General features: G+C 38.7%; 1 pseudogene; it reads left to right on the top strand.

Moving 5' to 3' along the window:
* Positions 1-13,072: 13,072 nt before the first annotated feature.
* Positions 13,073-13,436, top strand: LOC148132389 (microtubule-associated protein 1 light chain 3 gamma pseudogene; annotated as a pseudogene).
* Positions 13,437-14,985: the final 1,549 nt, after the last annotated feature.

Below are 14,985 nucleotides of genomic sequence, written 5' to 3'. Positions count from 1 at the left end.
CCAGCACCGAGCAACTTCCCAGCAACTTGCGGCTTCCTTTTTCCTCGCGGCGTCATGCCTGGCCCGAGCCGCGGGCGGAGGGAAACCCGGAGCACCGCCGGGTCGCCTCCTCCAAGCAGCCCACCCGCCCGCTGGAACCCTTCCCGCTCCTCGGCGGAAAGACGCTCCCGACTGCAATCTTTGCCTGTGCCAAGTTTAAGCCTGGAAACCCCGGAAACCCGAGCAACTTCCCAGCAACTTTTGGCTTCCTTTTAACTCGCGGGTGCTCGCGCCTGGCCCTGAGCTGCACAGCGGAGGGAAGCCCGGCCGGTGGGTGGGCTGCTTGGAGGAGGCGACTCGGTGGTGCTCCGGCAGCAGCAACAGGCAGTTCCGCCCGGGCTCCGCTCAGGTGTCCGGCTGGGGCTGTCAGGAGTTGCTACCGCCGGCGCAGCTCCGCGCGGCTCCAGTCCGCGTTGCCTTGGGAAGGAAAAGGCAAAACTAGGAGCCACTGAGCCTGAGCCTCCGGTGCCATTGCTGCCGTTGCAAAGCACCGCCGCGGCTCTTCCTTTTGCCTTTCCTTCCCAAGGCAATGCGGGACTGGAGCCGTGCGGAGCCGCGCCGGCGGTAGCAACTCCTGACTCAGGGGCCTCCGAGGGGAGGGGAAGGAGGAGAAGAGGGGGAGAAAGGGTGGGGCGATTCCCAAAAAATCTTGTGCTGACCAGCCCGTCTGTCAAATTTTAAAAGTCCATGTGGCCCCCGAGCCAAAAAGTTTGCCCACCCCTGCTCTAGGACATTACAATCTGAACTAAAATGAAGATTATTAAAAGCAAAAGGAAGGAATATAAGATAGGGCTTTTTAAAAAAAAACCAAGGTCAAAACAGATATGTTGTTACCTCTGATTATCCTTAATGGACTTTCACTGACATCAGGACTGAAATGATGAGGTGTTAAGGATTTGTTTATAGAGAAGAACTGAGATAAGGGCAGAAGAGATCATTTGTGGTATTTTTAAGAGAAGGTTGAAAAGAACACAGAACCCAGGTTTAGAAAAAGCCTGGCAAATAGATCGTACTGGGCAAAGAAGGAAAAAGGACGTGGTAAGTGAGTGAACCCCATCTTCATTTCCTGCTACAAAGAAACAATTGTGCTGCTAGCAAAACAAACAAACAAGGGTTCAGTTCTGACCTGGTGGGTGGCAATGCCTGGAAGTAGCTGTTTGTGTGAGCCCTTTGAGGTGGTCCAGGTCAAGAAACAGACACTGCAAAGATTCCAGGAGTACTGTATTACACCAAGTGTCAATGGATGTATTAGCAGAACTTTGCAAGCTTGTCCAAAACCGTTTTTTAAAGAACAACATGGTCAAGACAGAACTGTTCTGAGTCTCCCTTATACTTTTTAAAAATTTTATCAGAGTTAAGCAACTGTTCCACCTCTCCCGCTTCCTTTTCAAGACTGAAGCTAAATTCCTTGATGCTGATGGCTGCCATGGGGAGCACATGTGGGCAAAATGGGCACATTTCCCCCCGTCTTTCCCCAAAAATGACATTACTTTAGTACTTGACAGAAAGAGTCCTGGGAACTGCATTGAGCGTATAGCACAATCATTGTTTAGCCTGTGGGTGAGTCATCCAGCCCATAGGATGTTTGGGATGGGGAAATTAAGGGTTTCTGCCATGTCCTCAGAAACCGCTGTGGATGAGACCAGAGAGGCTAGAGGTTCATCCACTAGGGCTTCCGATAAAATGGGAGCCATATTAAAAAAACCTCTTGTCATTCCCTCCTGGGTTGGGAAAGGTACCCGGCTGACTCCATTGTCTTTGAACCACATTCAGGAAAAGCTTGGGGCAGGGAATGTCCTCTTATGTTATGGTAGCTTCAGAGAACACAGTATTGTTGGGTCCCTGGGGATCCAGTGGTTCCACAGGCACACTGGGTGTGATTCCAATCTGGGCCGTAGCTCTGGCCTTCTGGAGGAGGGATTTAAATAGCGCTGGACGGAATGCAATGCGCACCACCTTAAACTTCTGAATGAAAGGTATGGGATAAATGTAGTTAATGACATAGATCAGGGGTGTCAAATTCAAGGCCTGAGGGCTGAATGCAGCCTGTGGGGTGCTGAGATCTGGTCTGCGGGCCTGCCCTTGAAACAGCGAAGGACTGGCCCACGGTGCCTCTGCCAGCGAAAACAAACTCCAGGCGGGCCTGCATGGCCTCCCGAAGCTCCATTTTCGCTGGCAAAGGGCTGCAGGAGGCTGTTGCAGCTGAAAACGGAGCCTTGATGTGTGACATTGAGCTGGCCATGCCCCCCATGGCCACAAACCCCCAGGCCCCTCCTCCGAGGTCAAACACAACCCTGATGCAGCCCTCAATGAAATTGAGTTTGATACCCCTGACATAGATGAAAGTAGTAAAACCAGTAATAAATGGGGCCATGTGAAATCTCTTGTTGGCAGAAACTGTAGAAAATTTGTAATGCATTGTGGCTCCTTTCAAAAAGTATTAAACTTTCCTCTCGTCTTCCGGTTTGCAAGGCTTCGGCGGTGGCAGGAATCCGCGATTGTGCACGGTTCCCGCTGCGCTCGCCGCTGAAGTGTTATTAAAAAATAACATCCAGCTGGATTTGGAGGATATGGTTACTCCGTAGAGGTAACCGAAGACAGGGGAGATCCAGGTAGGGGTTTGGGGGTATCGCAAACCCCCTCCTCAGCCGGCTAAACTCCCTTTTCCCAAGGCGGTGGAGTGGCGGTCAGCAATGGCCGCCACAAAGAAGCCTGCAGCCGGACAAGATTGTGCAGGAGGAAGTCGGAGAAAGTGAAAGGTTTTGGCTGAACCGGGACAACAAGGAACCTCTAAATACCCTGGAAATTTAATCTCTTGAATGATACATTGTTTCCCAAGAAGACTGTAAAAGTGGCGGAAGAAAGTTGAAAGGGAAAATTATTTTCTCTCACTCTCCTTCCCTACGGAAATAGCAGATGGAAATCTGAAAAACCTGCTTGGGCACAGAAGGTAACTAAACTTGAAAATTAAAGCCAAGGGGATAAAAGATTTTTGAACATTGGAATTAAAAATTAAAATCTTTTTGCTATCAGTGGGAAGGAAGAGGTAAAAAACTTATTTTAAGATTGTACTGGAGGAGACTGCTTGGAGTTTATAAGACCAGAAATAAATGGCAATAAGACTTTTAAAAAATTATTTTGGAACTGTGTAATTGAATTCTACCCCAGGAAGAGAAAATATAAAAAGAAGAAAGTGCTAATGAAATAGTTTGTCTTGATTTGGACTGCTTTGTGACTTTGGGACTTTTGGGAACTATTTTTTTGAAAGATTAAAAACATTTGGGTTGTTTTTTTTTTAAAAAAATGGCATTATCTGTCGAAGAATTGCAAATGGAATTTCAAAAGCTAAAAGAAGAGGAACAAGAAGGCAAGGGCTCTTCTGGATCTATTTTTCATTTTTTAGAAATGGCGATTTCTACCTACCAGGAAATACAACAACAAGAAAGCTGGGATGAAGAAGAAGAAGCCATCTTTAATGGACAAATAATCTTAGTTGAGGAAGAAAAGAGAAAGGGGGGGAAGAAAATGGAGAATTCAGAACTTAAAAAAGCAACCAAGAAAGGGAAAAATAAGGTGAAAAATCAATACAATGTCAGAAAGCAACAGAAAAGAGAAATACAACAGAGAGGGGAGACTAAGAGAGTGGAGTTTGAGAGATGGGGGGGCAAAAGGCTAGAATTGATAAGAAAGGAAGGGAAAAAGGAAAGAGAAGTCATAAAGGTTTAAAACAAGATGTTAAAAAACAGGTTTTTTTCAGAGACAAAGGGTAAGGTATAATTTGGGGAAAAAAAGATTCTGCAAAAGTACATAAGACTGTATTGTAGATATTAGTATTTGAAATCGAGTTAGAAAACTGAAATATTATATGAGTTAATAATACATTAAAGGGAATGTATAAAAATGTTTAAGATTTAACAATAGAGTTTCATTTCCTATGGAACATTGTTTTTACTATATTATAAACTTATTTTTCTTCTTTTGTTTTACTATTCTAAAATGTAGTACTTAGAATGTACTAAGCAGAATCAGTATGGAAAGTATGTATTATTTTAAGTGTTAAATTTAGGGGAAAGATAAAAAGTTGTCATACTTCAACCAGTGATTACAGGAGAAATATTGTATTAGAAAGAAAAGATAAATAGATAATTGAAAGAGAATGGACAAAAGATGCAAGTATAATTATCTAAATTGAGATGAAATAAATAAAATAGAATTAAGAGAGTGAATAGAAGAGAGAAAATATATAGAAAATATAGAATGTTAAATAAGATATGAAATAGTATATCAAGTGAGCATGAATTTGATTTATGTCTGTACAAAAAGATGTAACCCGGGGTTAAGCCGCTTTCCAAAAAGAAGTTTTATGTATTTATGTTTTGTGTTTTGTTTGTCTATGTTTGAATTAATAAAACTCTAGAAAAATGTTGGAAGAGAATAACGAAATTGCAAATAAGACAGATGGATACAATGAATATATACAAATCAAGGCAAAAGAAATATAATTGAATAGAAGGAAAGGGAGAAATAGAGAAAAGTTGGGAAAAGATATGAAGTTGAATATATAAGATAAATATGCATATTAAATTGTGCTTGTATGGAAATGTGATAATTTGGAATTATGCTGTCTTTAAATAAGATGTTTTATTTGTTTTTCAGAAAAGATGTCTTATGTTTTTATATTCTACGTTTTGTTTGTCTGTGTATTGTTTTTAAAAAATTAATAAAATTTGTTTTTTTAAAAAAGTATTAAACTTTCATATAGGAAGATTCCAGGTAAGATATGACAAGTGCTTTGGAAAGTGCCAGATGGGCCTCATGGTGCAAGCCTCCAGAAGTATCTAGTCTGTCCTGCAGCTTATGCCAAAAAGGCCATGGAGGGCAGTGCCTGGCACCTGGTGGGAGACCCCTGCTTGCAACAGTCTAAAACAGGGGTGTCCAACCTTGGCAATTTTAAGACTTGTGGACTTCAACTCCCAGAGTTCCTCAGCCATACATATCACAGTTTAGCTTCTTTTCCATTCCTATGATTAGAAGGAACAGATGTATATCCAGCTCTTACATTCTTCATGAAATTCACCTGGATATGCAAAAACTATACGGAGAAGGCCAATGGATACAGATTTTCTTGTTTCCCAATTCAACTATCCATGATGTCTCCTCCACAGAGGCATGGTAGCATTCTTATTTAGATGCATTTTCCATTCAAATCTGTGCTTGAAGCTATGTTTGTAAACATTTTTTTCCTCTTGCACAGGCTCTTTCAGGAAGCTATGGGTTCTATACCAGGTGCAGGGAGCTTTCTGCAAAGGTTGGGGCTCCCCATTATTCTAAACCAATTATTTTCAAATTTGGCAATTTTAAGATGTATGGACATTCACTCTTAAATTTCTCAACCAGCAATTCTGGGAGTGGGAAGTCCACATATCTTAAATTTGCCAAGTTTGAAAGACACTGTTCTGCCTGTACCAAGATAACCTCAAGGTGACCTAGAATGTCAGTGTGCCGCAAAGGCATAGAGAGTGAAATTGAAATACTGGCACTTTCTATTTGGAGCCCTCTGGGATGAACAAAAAGGGGGAGAGGAAGTGGTTGATGTTACAACCAGAAGTCTTGAAGAAAGGAGAAACATTAAAAAAAACTGAATTTCCAAGGGACTTGGAACTAGGACTTCTGTTTTCTTTATTTGCAATGTTTTATCATAGGTTTGCAGGTGGTGGTTGTGTTGAGTTAAGGTGTGTATAGCAGCAAAAGCATGGGAAAATCTTATAATAGTTTGTTAAGCCGTATTTCCAACTGCCTTGAGAAGAAAAACTCTCCCCACCCACCCAAAACTCCCCCCACAGAAATAATAAACGATAATTGTATTCAAGCATGGAAAGCTTTTCTCCTTGATCCCAAGTTAGTAACTTTCACCTATTCTAGGCCCAACATCTTGCAAGTGTGAGCTAATACTGAGCTACACCTATATAAATAGCTGGCTCTTGCATAATTTTGCCAGTAAGTTTAGCTAGAAAAGCTTAGATGGGGAACTATACTGATGTTGAAGTTTTCAGTAGCTATCCATGGCCCACAGTCTGATAAAGGATGAGTTAATGGCTAGCAGGGAGCTACAGCCCATCAAAACTTTCCTCACAGGCCTATTGAAAAAGGAAGTGAATTATAGATGGCTGATTCCAGAAGGATTAATGTTTATGTGGCAAGAACGGAGACATAGAATCGATTCAATTGAGAAAGCAGAACTTTTCTACGCAGAATTTTTTGGAAGGAGAGAAGAAGAGGCAGAGAAAGAGGTCTCATTAATTGAGTTTCAAGAGGAACAACTGGAGACTGAAGAAGAGGAAGGTGCAATAGGTGGACAGGTGGATAGTAAAGAACAGCGTGAAGTGAGATCCACGAGAGCTGTTAGACCTAAATATAAAGCATAATCATGGAAGAAAAAAAATTGATTACAATGAATATAAATGGACTCAGTTCAGCTGTTAAAAGAAGGAAAACCTTTCATAAATTAGAGAAATTAAAATTTGATATAATTTGTCTACAAGAAGTACATTTCAAAAAACAACATGAACAATTGTTAGTACAGCCAAAATTAGGGAAAATATTTACTTCTTTGACTCAATGTAAGAAAAGGAGAGTGGTTCTATACATTAAAGAGGTTATCCCAGCAAAATTGATTTATACGGATGAAGACGGAAGAGTATTAATGGTGGAAATAATGGACAATAATATAAAAATACTTTTGATTGCAATTTATGCTCCAAATGATAAACAAGAAGAATTCTATAAAAAATTACACATGAAAGTAACTGGACTGGACTATGTTAATATAATTATGATGGGAGACTTTAATGGAATTGTGGACAATAAACTGGACTATATAGCAACAACAACAAAGCAAAATAGAAAGACTCTCCCTAAATCTTTTTTTAAAATGACAGATGAATTAACCTTAAAAGACATTTGGAGAGAAAGAAATGTTAAAGCTAAACAATATGCTTTCTATTCAAATAGACATTTATCATGGTCCAGATTGGATATGATTTGGATCTCAACAGAATTAATATCTAATATTCAAGAAACAAATATTGAAACAAGTACTTGGGCAGATCATAGCCCAATGACAATTAAATGGAAGGGACAAAAAAAAGATCGAGGTGGACATTAAACAATACTATCTTAAAGGAAAAAGATTTTACACAATGGATGGAGAAAGAATTGGCTTTTTTCTTTAGAGAAAATAAAAAAGAAGATACTTCAACGCAGAATGTTTGGGATACAATGAAGGCATATGTTAGGGGTTTGATAATAGATTATATAAGAAAAAAGAATATTAGGAAAAGGCAAGCCACTAAGGCCTTGGAAGATGAGTATAAAAGACTTGAAAAAGAATTACAGAAAATGCCACAGAAAAAGGATATTAAATTGAAGTTGGATATAACTAAACATAAAATGGAATTAATAGAGAAAAAAGAATTGGCACAGAAAATTAGAAATGCTAAACAGAATTATTTTGAAGATGCAAATAAACCAGGTAGATGGCTAGCATATGTTGAGAAAGGAGAAAGAATCAAGAAAAATATTGAAGTTAATAGATGATCAAGGCCAAGTTTGTTATGGTAATAAGGAGAAAAAGGAAATTATTCGAGATTTCTATGGGCAACTGTATAAACAAGAGAATATTGACGAGGAAAAAGTCAAACAGTATCTACAGAATGCTAACCTACCGAAGATACCTAAGAGACTGAAGAAATGCTAGAAAGCAACATAACAATGATGGAACTAACTGAAGCACTTAAGAAACAAAATAATGGGAAAGCACCAGGTCCAGATGGGCTTCCGGCAGAATTCTATAAAACATTTCAAGAATCATTGAGCATTCCATTGCTAGAAGTTATGAATGAAGCTATGTCAAAGAAGATTATACACAAAACATGGTCAGAGGCTTATATTACACTTATTCCAAAAGAAGAGGCTGACCCACTGCAAATTAAGAACTATAGACCTATTTCTTTATTAAATGCAGACTATAAAATCTTTGCTTCAATTTTAGCAGAAAGACTTAAAAAATACTTAAATAATTTCATTCACCCAGATCAAAATGGATTTTTGCCAAAGAGACAAATCAGAGACAATATGAGAGTAATCTTGGATACTTTGGAATATTATGAGGCACATCCTGAAAAGCAAATGGCTTTGATATTCCTAGATGCTCAAAAGGCATTTGACAACGTGAACTGGAGATTTATGTTATTACTATTGGAACAGATGGGTTTCGCCAGAAAATTTATCCAAGCAATAGAAGCCATATACAATAAACAGACAGCAAAGGTAATGATGGAGGGAGAACTTACAGACTTTATCAATATAAGAAAAGGCACAAGACAAGGATGTCCCCTATCTCCTTTGCTATTTGTATTGACTTTGGAAGTGTTGAATAGAAATATTAGAGATGATAAAAGCATAAAAGGAATGAAAATTAAAAAGGAAGAATTCAAACTGCAAGCCTTTGCTGATGACTTAGCCTTTATTTTGGAAGATCCGTTAGAAACAGCTCCAAAGTTATTGGAAAAGATAGAGATATATGGTGAGGTGGCTGGTTTGAAAATAAATAAAGACAAAACAAAGATTTTGACAAAGAACATGCTACTGAGACAAAGAGAAGAACTGGCAGACCTGTTGAAAATCCAAGTTACGAATAAGGTCAAGTATCTGGGGATACACTTGACAGCAAGATGTAGCACATTAGAAGAGAATAATTATATTAAACTTAAACAACAGATAGCTACAGACTTGAAGAAATGGGAAAACTTGCAATTGTCATTAATAGGGAGAATTTCAACAATTAAGATGAATATTTTACCCAGAATCTTATTTTTGTTTCAAACAATACCAATTAGGCTCGGAAAAGACTATTTTGATGATTTAAATAAAATTATGTTGAAGTATATATGGCAAGGCAAGAAAGCAAGAATAAAGCTAAAGCTTTTGCAAGATGCTAGAATTAGAGGAGGTTTTGGCCTGCCCAATTGGGAATTGTACTATCAAGCTGCAAGTTTGATGTGGGTTAAGGAATGGATAACATTAAGAAAGACTAGATTGTTGACACTAGAAGGTCATGATTTGCTGTTGGGTTGGCATGCTTTTTTATGGTATAAGGGAACTAAAACACAGGGTTATTTTAGAAGACATTATATACGGGAGTCTTTGTGGTTAAACTGGGAGAAGATAAAAAGACAATGTTATTTGAAAATTCCAGTTTGGTTATCGACTATTGAAACATTTTCCTATCCTATAATTTATAAGAAGGAACAAACAGTTAGATATGGGGAACTATTGGATGAAAAGGGTGAACTTAAATCGATACAAAATTTAGAGGAACAAGGTATAAAGATGAATTGGTTTTCATATGCGCAAATACATTCAAGGTATGATGAAGATTCTAAAACAGAGGGATTCTATGATAAACAGACTGATCTAGATAAGATCTTGATGGGTACTGATGAGAAGGTGATTAAAAAATTATATGGTTATTTACTGGGAATTAAATTAGAGGAAGAACAAGTTAAAGAAACTATGATTGTTTGGGGGAAGAATTTTGGATATAGGATTGATTTAGAGAAATGGCAAAAATTGTGGTCTCAAAATTATAAAATGACAATGTCAACAGCATATAAAGAAAATTTGTATAAGATGTTTTACAGGTGGCACTTTCCCCCGACAAGAATAGCAAGAATGTTCAAGAACAAATCTGAAAAATGCTGGAAATGTCATCAGATACCTGGCTCATATTACCATATGTGGTGGACTTGTGAGGACGCTAAAAAATATTGGACTAAAATTCGCATGTGGTTGGAAAAATGACAAAGAAACGTATAGATTTGAAACCGGAGTTCTTTTTATTGGGAATCTTACCAGATACATATAGTAAAGATTTGAAATATCTGATTGTAAATGTGTTAACAGCGGCTAGGATTGTATTTGCTAAAAACTGGAAGAATGAGAAAATACCATCACAGGAAGAAATTATTAAGAAAATATTGGAATGTGCTGAGATGAGTAGATTGACATTTGAAATTAGAGAGCAAGAGGATAAACAATTTTATGAAATTTGGGATCTTTTTTATCAGTGGCTAGATGACAAAATACGATAATAGAATATTTAGAATGTTAGATAGCAAGGAATACCTTTATTTTTTTCTTTTGCCTATGTTATTTGACATTATATCTATAAAGTGTTTTTAGGATAGATTTGGTATGATTATATGATTTGTTATAGAATAAACTGTTTAAAGTATTGTTATCTCATAAAGCATGAATGATTAAAAGTATAGTCAAATGATTTATTAATAGCAATATTAGGATATATAAGTTTGGATTGACAATATGAGTTGTTATGTAACATAACTGTAATTGAGACTACGAAATGAATGCACAAAACTGATGAACCAACCGACACACTGTATGTACATAAGAGAGTTGATGTTTTAATGTTTTGTTTGTCTTGTTTGTTTGTAGAAAATCAATAAAATTGTTTTCAAAAAAAAAAAAAAAAAACTTTCCTCACAGGCTTTCCTCATAGTCAGCTACAAACAACTGAATAGACCTGATGGGATTGAGATTCATTTATATGTTTATATACACACTAAATTCCACTCTCACCTCTGAGATTTTTTGGTTTTTAAAGTTTTGTTCTTAAATATCTTTATCTTTCACAAATATCTGCCTTTCTTATATTAAAAATGTAAAAAAAAAAAAAACCATGTTGAGCCAGCAAAAACAATTCCATAATATTTCTCCCCTGGAATCACAGTGTTTCTTTGTCCAGTTATGAATACCTTAAGAGATGGATGCAGATTCTGAAACTAGAACATTGAAGATAAACAGGGTTAAATTAATTCAACCCTATGATTGGTTTTGATTTATTTGATTTCTTTCTGCCTTTATATTTTATATCATATTTTATAATTGTAAGCTGCCCAGAGTTACCCTGAGGTAAGATGGTCGGCCAATAAATTTAACAAATAAATAAATAAAATATTGTATAATTCAAGGCGGCCCACTTAATGCTTGTTCATCCTCTTGTTTCTTCCACAAACACAATGGTATAAGTTGGGCTGGGCTGGGCTGAGAGAGAGTAATTGTCTCAAAGTCACTCAGCTGTGCTTCATGCCTAAGGCAGGACTTGAAGTCACAGTGTCCTGGTTTCTAGTCTGGCATTCTAACCACTGTATCATACTAGCATTATAGGCTGAATTGTGGGATTAACTTCTGTTGGCATTCGAAATAACGTTGCTACATTCTTCTGGAAGTTCTAACGGTTTCAAACCTTCCAAAAACTGTTTCAATACATTCCCTTCTGGCAACTTGAAATCTTCCAAGAAATGTCTCAATATGTTCCCTGAAATGTCTGAATTCCTAGCCAATTTCTCCATGGATAGTTTCCAATTTTCCATAGAAGTTTTTGTTTTAGTCATGGAGGATCTAAGGCTCAAATAATCCGAAACTAATTTCCCCATCGAATCCTTCCTCAGGGGAGAGACGTCCACAGAGGAAGGACATGTTTGGGGCATAAACACATCATGTGCCATTCCTGATGGCATTATGAATTCAGCAGAAATCCCACTGCATTCCTTAATATGTACTTGCACAGCAATGCTCATAATGAAAGATTTCTTGAAATATTGTTCAATCCTAGCCATTTTTAAAAGTCTTTTTGTAAGTCATTGGCAAACAGTTGCCCATCTTTACACTTTAACCTGTTGCATTTGATATTCTTAGACACGTTTTAATCTTTCTGTTTCTACCCCTTCTTTGAGCTTGGGAGATATAACAAGATATCAATAAAACATGAGCATTGTTTGCTGGCTTTAGTAAGGGAGGGCTAGTCCATGGACACTGAGAAGAAAGAAAATGCTAGCCATGAATTTCTTGCGTCTGCTGCCCTCTGCTGTTTCTATATATAAATGGGAAGGATATTTTAAAATTTGATTGAAGACCAGCTTGGATGAGTCTTCATTTTGGAGGGGTTCCAGGTAGACGTTTCCCAATGTTAGCAAAAGAGACATTGTGCAGCTTGTTCTCTTTTAACTGATTTTATCCAGGAAACAAATAGGAAAAAAACAGTATTGGATAATACTGAACAGTGGAATTTAACAGAGATAAATAAGATAAAACAGTGATAAGATATAGTAGATAGTAGATAAATGTAAGTGTGTGTGTGTGTGTGTGTCTACCCATCTCACCCTTTTGACTCTGAGCAACAAACAGCAGTTAAAACAAAAAATACAGCAGCTAGGTAAAAATCATCACAACCATTAACATCCCCTAGCCGCTGCCCCCCCCCTTTAACACAGATATAAATGAACTTGGGTGAGTGCTTAGAATGTCTGATTTAGCCCTTTGCTTGTCCGAGTAAAAGCCTCAAGGCACAGAGACCCCTCTGTTGAGCTACTCCTGAACACAGATCCAGCACCCTTCTGAAAAGTGCTAAGACCATGTCCCAAAGGAGTCAGTCCATATGTCAGGCCATAAGGGGACAGAGGAGAATAGGAAGGAGTGATCGATCATGAATAAATTGCATAAGCACTGGGAGAAAATGGCAACGGTGGCAGAGAGAAGTGGTGGCCAGCATTTCAAACAATAAAAAAAAAAGTATAGTCACACTGCAGAGGTGGGTATTCAGCAGGTTCTGACCACTTCTGGAGAACCGGTAGCGGAAATTTTGAGTAGTTCAGAGAACCGGCAAAATACCACCTCTGACTGGAGATTTGACAGTATCCTTCCCCTGCCAGGCCCACCAAGCCACGCCCACAGAACCGGTAGTAAAAAAAATTGAATCCCATCACTGTCACACTGTTGGAAGAAATATCCATCTGGTTCAGTTCCAAGTCGGGAGATAGGCACTGGAGACAAAACGGAGGCTGGAGGCTAATTGGAAAAAGGGTCCATTTATTGATGAACAGAAGTAAGAGCCGCCTCGGGATTTTGCACCTCTGCCTCTTTGTCAATTTAGCTCCAGTGATTGGATCTCCCAATGGCCTCCTTTCCTCCCTTTCAACACCGAAACCCTTTGCTTCCCTGAAGAATGAAGTGGTTGCAATCCAGATCAGATTTCCTTACAAATTACTGGTGATTCTGGAACGCTATTCAGAGGAGAAAATATTGCCGGCTTTAAACAGGGTGAAGTTTCTAGTCCCTCAAGATTTCACCATGGGCCAGTTTGTAGCCATCATTTGGAACTGGATGGGTCTGAGGTCCATGCAGGTGTTCTACTTTCTGTTGGACAGTAATCACAGCCTTGTGAACATGTCCGCCACCATGGCAGATGTCTATGCCATGGTCAAAGATGAGGACAGCTTCCTTAAATGACTTATGCCTCCCAGGAGATATTTGGTTGAGAGCCTTCAAACCTTCTTGAGAAAATGGCCTGGGAGGTATCCTTAGTTCTCCATCCTGTCTGCCAGTTTTATTCTGAATTTTGCAGTCTTCAGAACATGTTTCCAAACCTTGGATGAACAGAACCACATGTTTGTAGTTCTGGTGCAGCTGACCGGATGGAGTTGAGAGTGGGTTTTTTATACCCCTTGGGCTTCCTGTTCCTGTGCAAGAACATGTATTCTATTGGCTGTTGTCAGACTCCCATGGGGCCATGTAGAGGTCATAGCTGGCTCTATAGGCAAAGCACAAATTGTAGGTGTTTGTCTAAGCTAAGTTTGGTTGAAGTTTGGACTGCCGATGCAATGAAGGGGCTTGGGCAATTCCTATTATGGCTGAAGACTAATCCTACCTTGGATCTTGGGTGAGGGTATTTGCTTATGAATAGAGCTATCTATCTCTTTATCTCTTAAGTGCTGACATCTGCTGTGGGCTATTAAGGAAAGTGAAGGCTGCTTTCTCCTTCTAAAAAAACTTCTCATCCAAGGAAATATAATACTCTGCTTTTTAAATATTTCTCAAAATATTTCATTCTTCTAGAAGAGGGTGGGTGCTAACTTTTCACAACATGAAGGCTAAAGCAGCAGAAACTCTGCAATGCATTCATTGATGACATACCCACCAACATACAGCTGGCAAAGCCCACCTGTTTTTCCCAATCCTAGTTTTTAAATAAAGCAAAATCTCTGACAATAATAAAGATTGATTTAATATACATCTAGCACTCTTTCTAAAGAATGCTAAGTCCATACACATAAGGAGTCCCAGTATGACCTGAGAAGCAACAGAGAGGTCAATGTCTGGAATACTCTACCTGACTCTGTGGTTTCTTCCCCAAACCCCCAAAACTTTAACCTTAGACTGTCTACTATTGACCTCACCCCTTTCCTAAGAGGTCTGTAGGGGGCGTGCATAAGCGCACCAACGTGCCTACCGTCCCTTTCCTATTGTTTCTTTTATTTTTTCTATTTTTCTTATATGTATTCATAACTATGTTTTTACTTATACCTATTGTAAGCAATTGACAAACCAAATAAATAAATAAAGCACTTCAGAAAACACAACCATTACTTAGGTAGAACTTCTGTAACCAGGATCAAAGTACTGTTTCCTCCCTTATTCTGACAGTCTGACATTGTTTCAAGGTGTGAAAAACCCATTGGATCCATTGGTCAGCCCTTGCCTGTGAAGGAAGCCATGGGGCTCCAGTGATTTGAAAGAGAGGTAAGAGAAACAGGATAGGGATCAGCAAGGGGGATAGTAAGTTTCACTCAATTTGGGGGTCAATTCAAGGACATGCAGGAAGTGCTTCAGCTCAACAACGTTCAAGTCAAGAATTAATTCCATATTCATAGTCACCAGTCAAGAGTCAATTTGTTGATTGACAGGTGGGCAGGTCATTGACCAATGCTGTCCTCAATATAGTAGCACCCTCTCATAACAGCCAGCAACACGGCTGAGCTTTAGGTACCTTGGAAGATGGTCTCTTTAGAGAAAGCATACTCTCCTCCA

The sequence above is a fragment of the Notechis scutatus genome, chromosome 2 (genome assembly GCF_049901735.1).
Source record: "Notechis scutatus isolate UNSWTSFEM ecotype Mainland chromosome 2, rNotScu1.2, whole genome shotgun sequence".
Classification (NCBI taxonomy): Eukaryota; Metazoa; Chordata; class Lepidosauria; order Squamata; family Elapidae; genus Notechis; species Notechis scutatus.
Note: the sequence above shows the minus strand (reverse complement) of the source record. Positions and strands in the feature narration are given on the sequence as shown.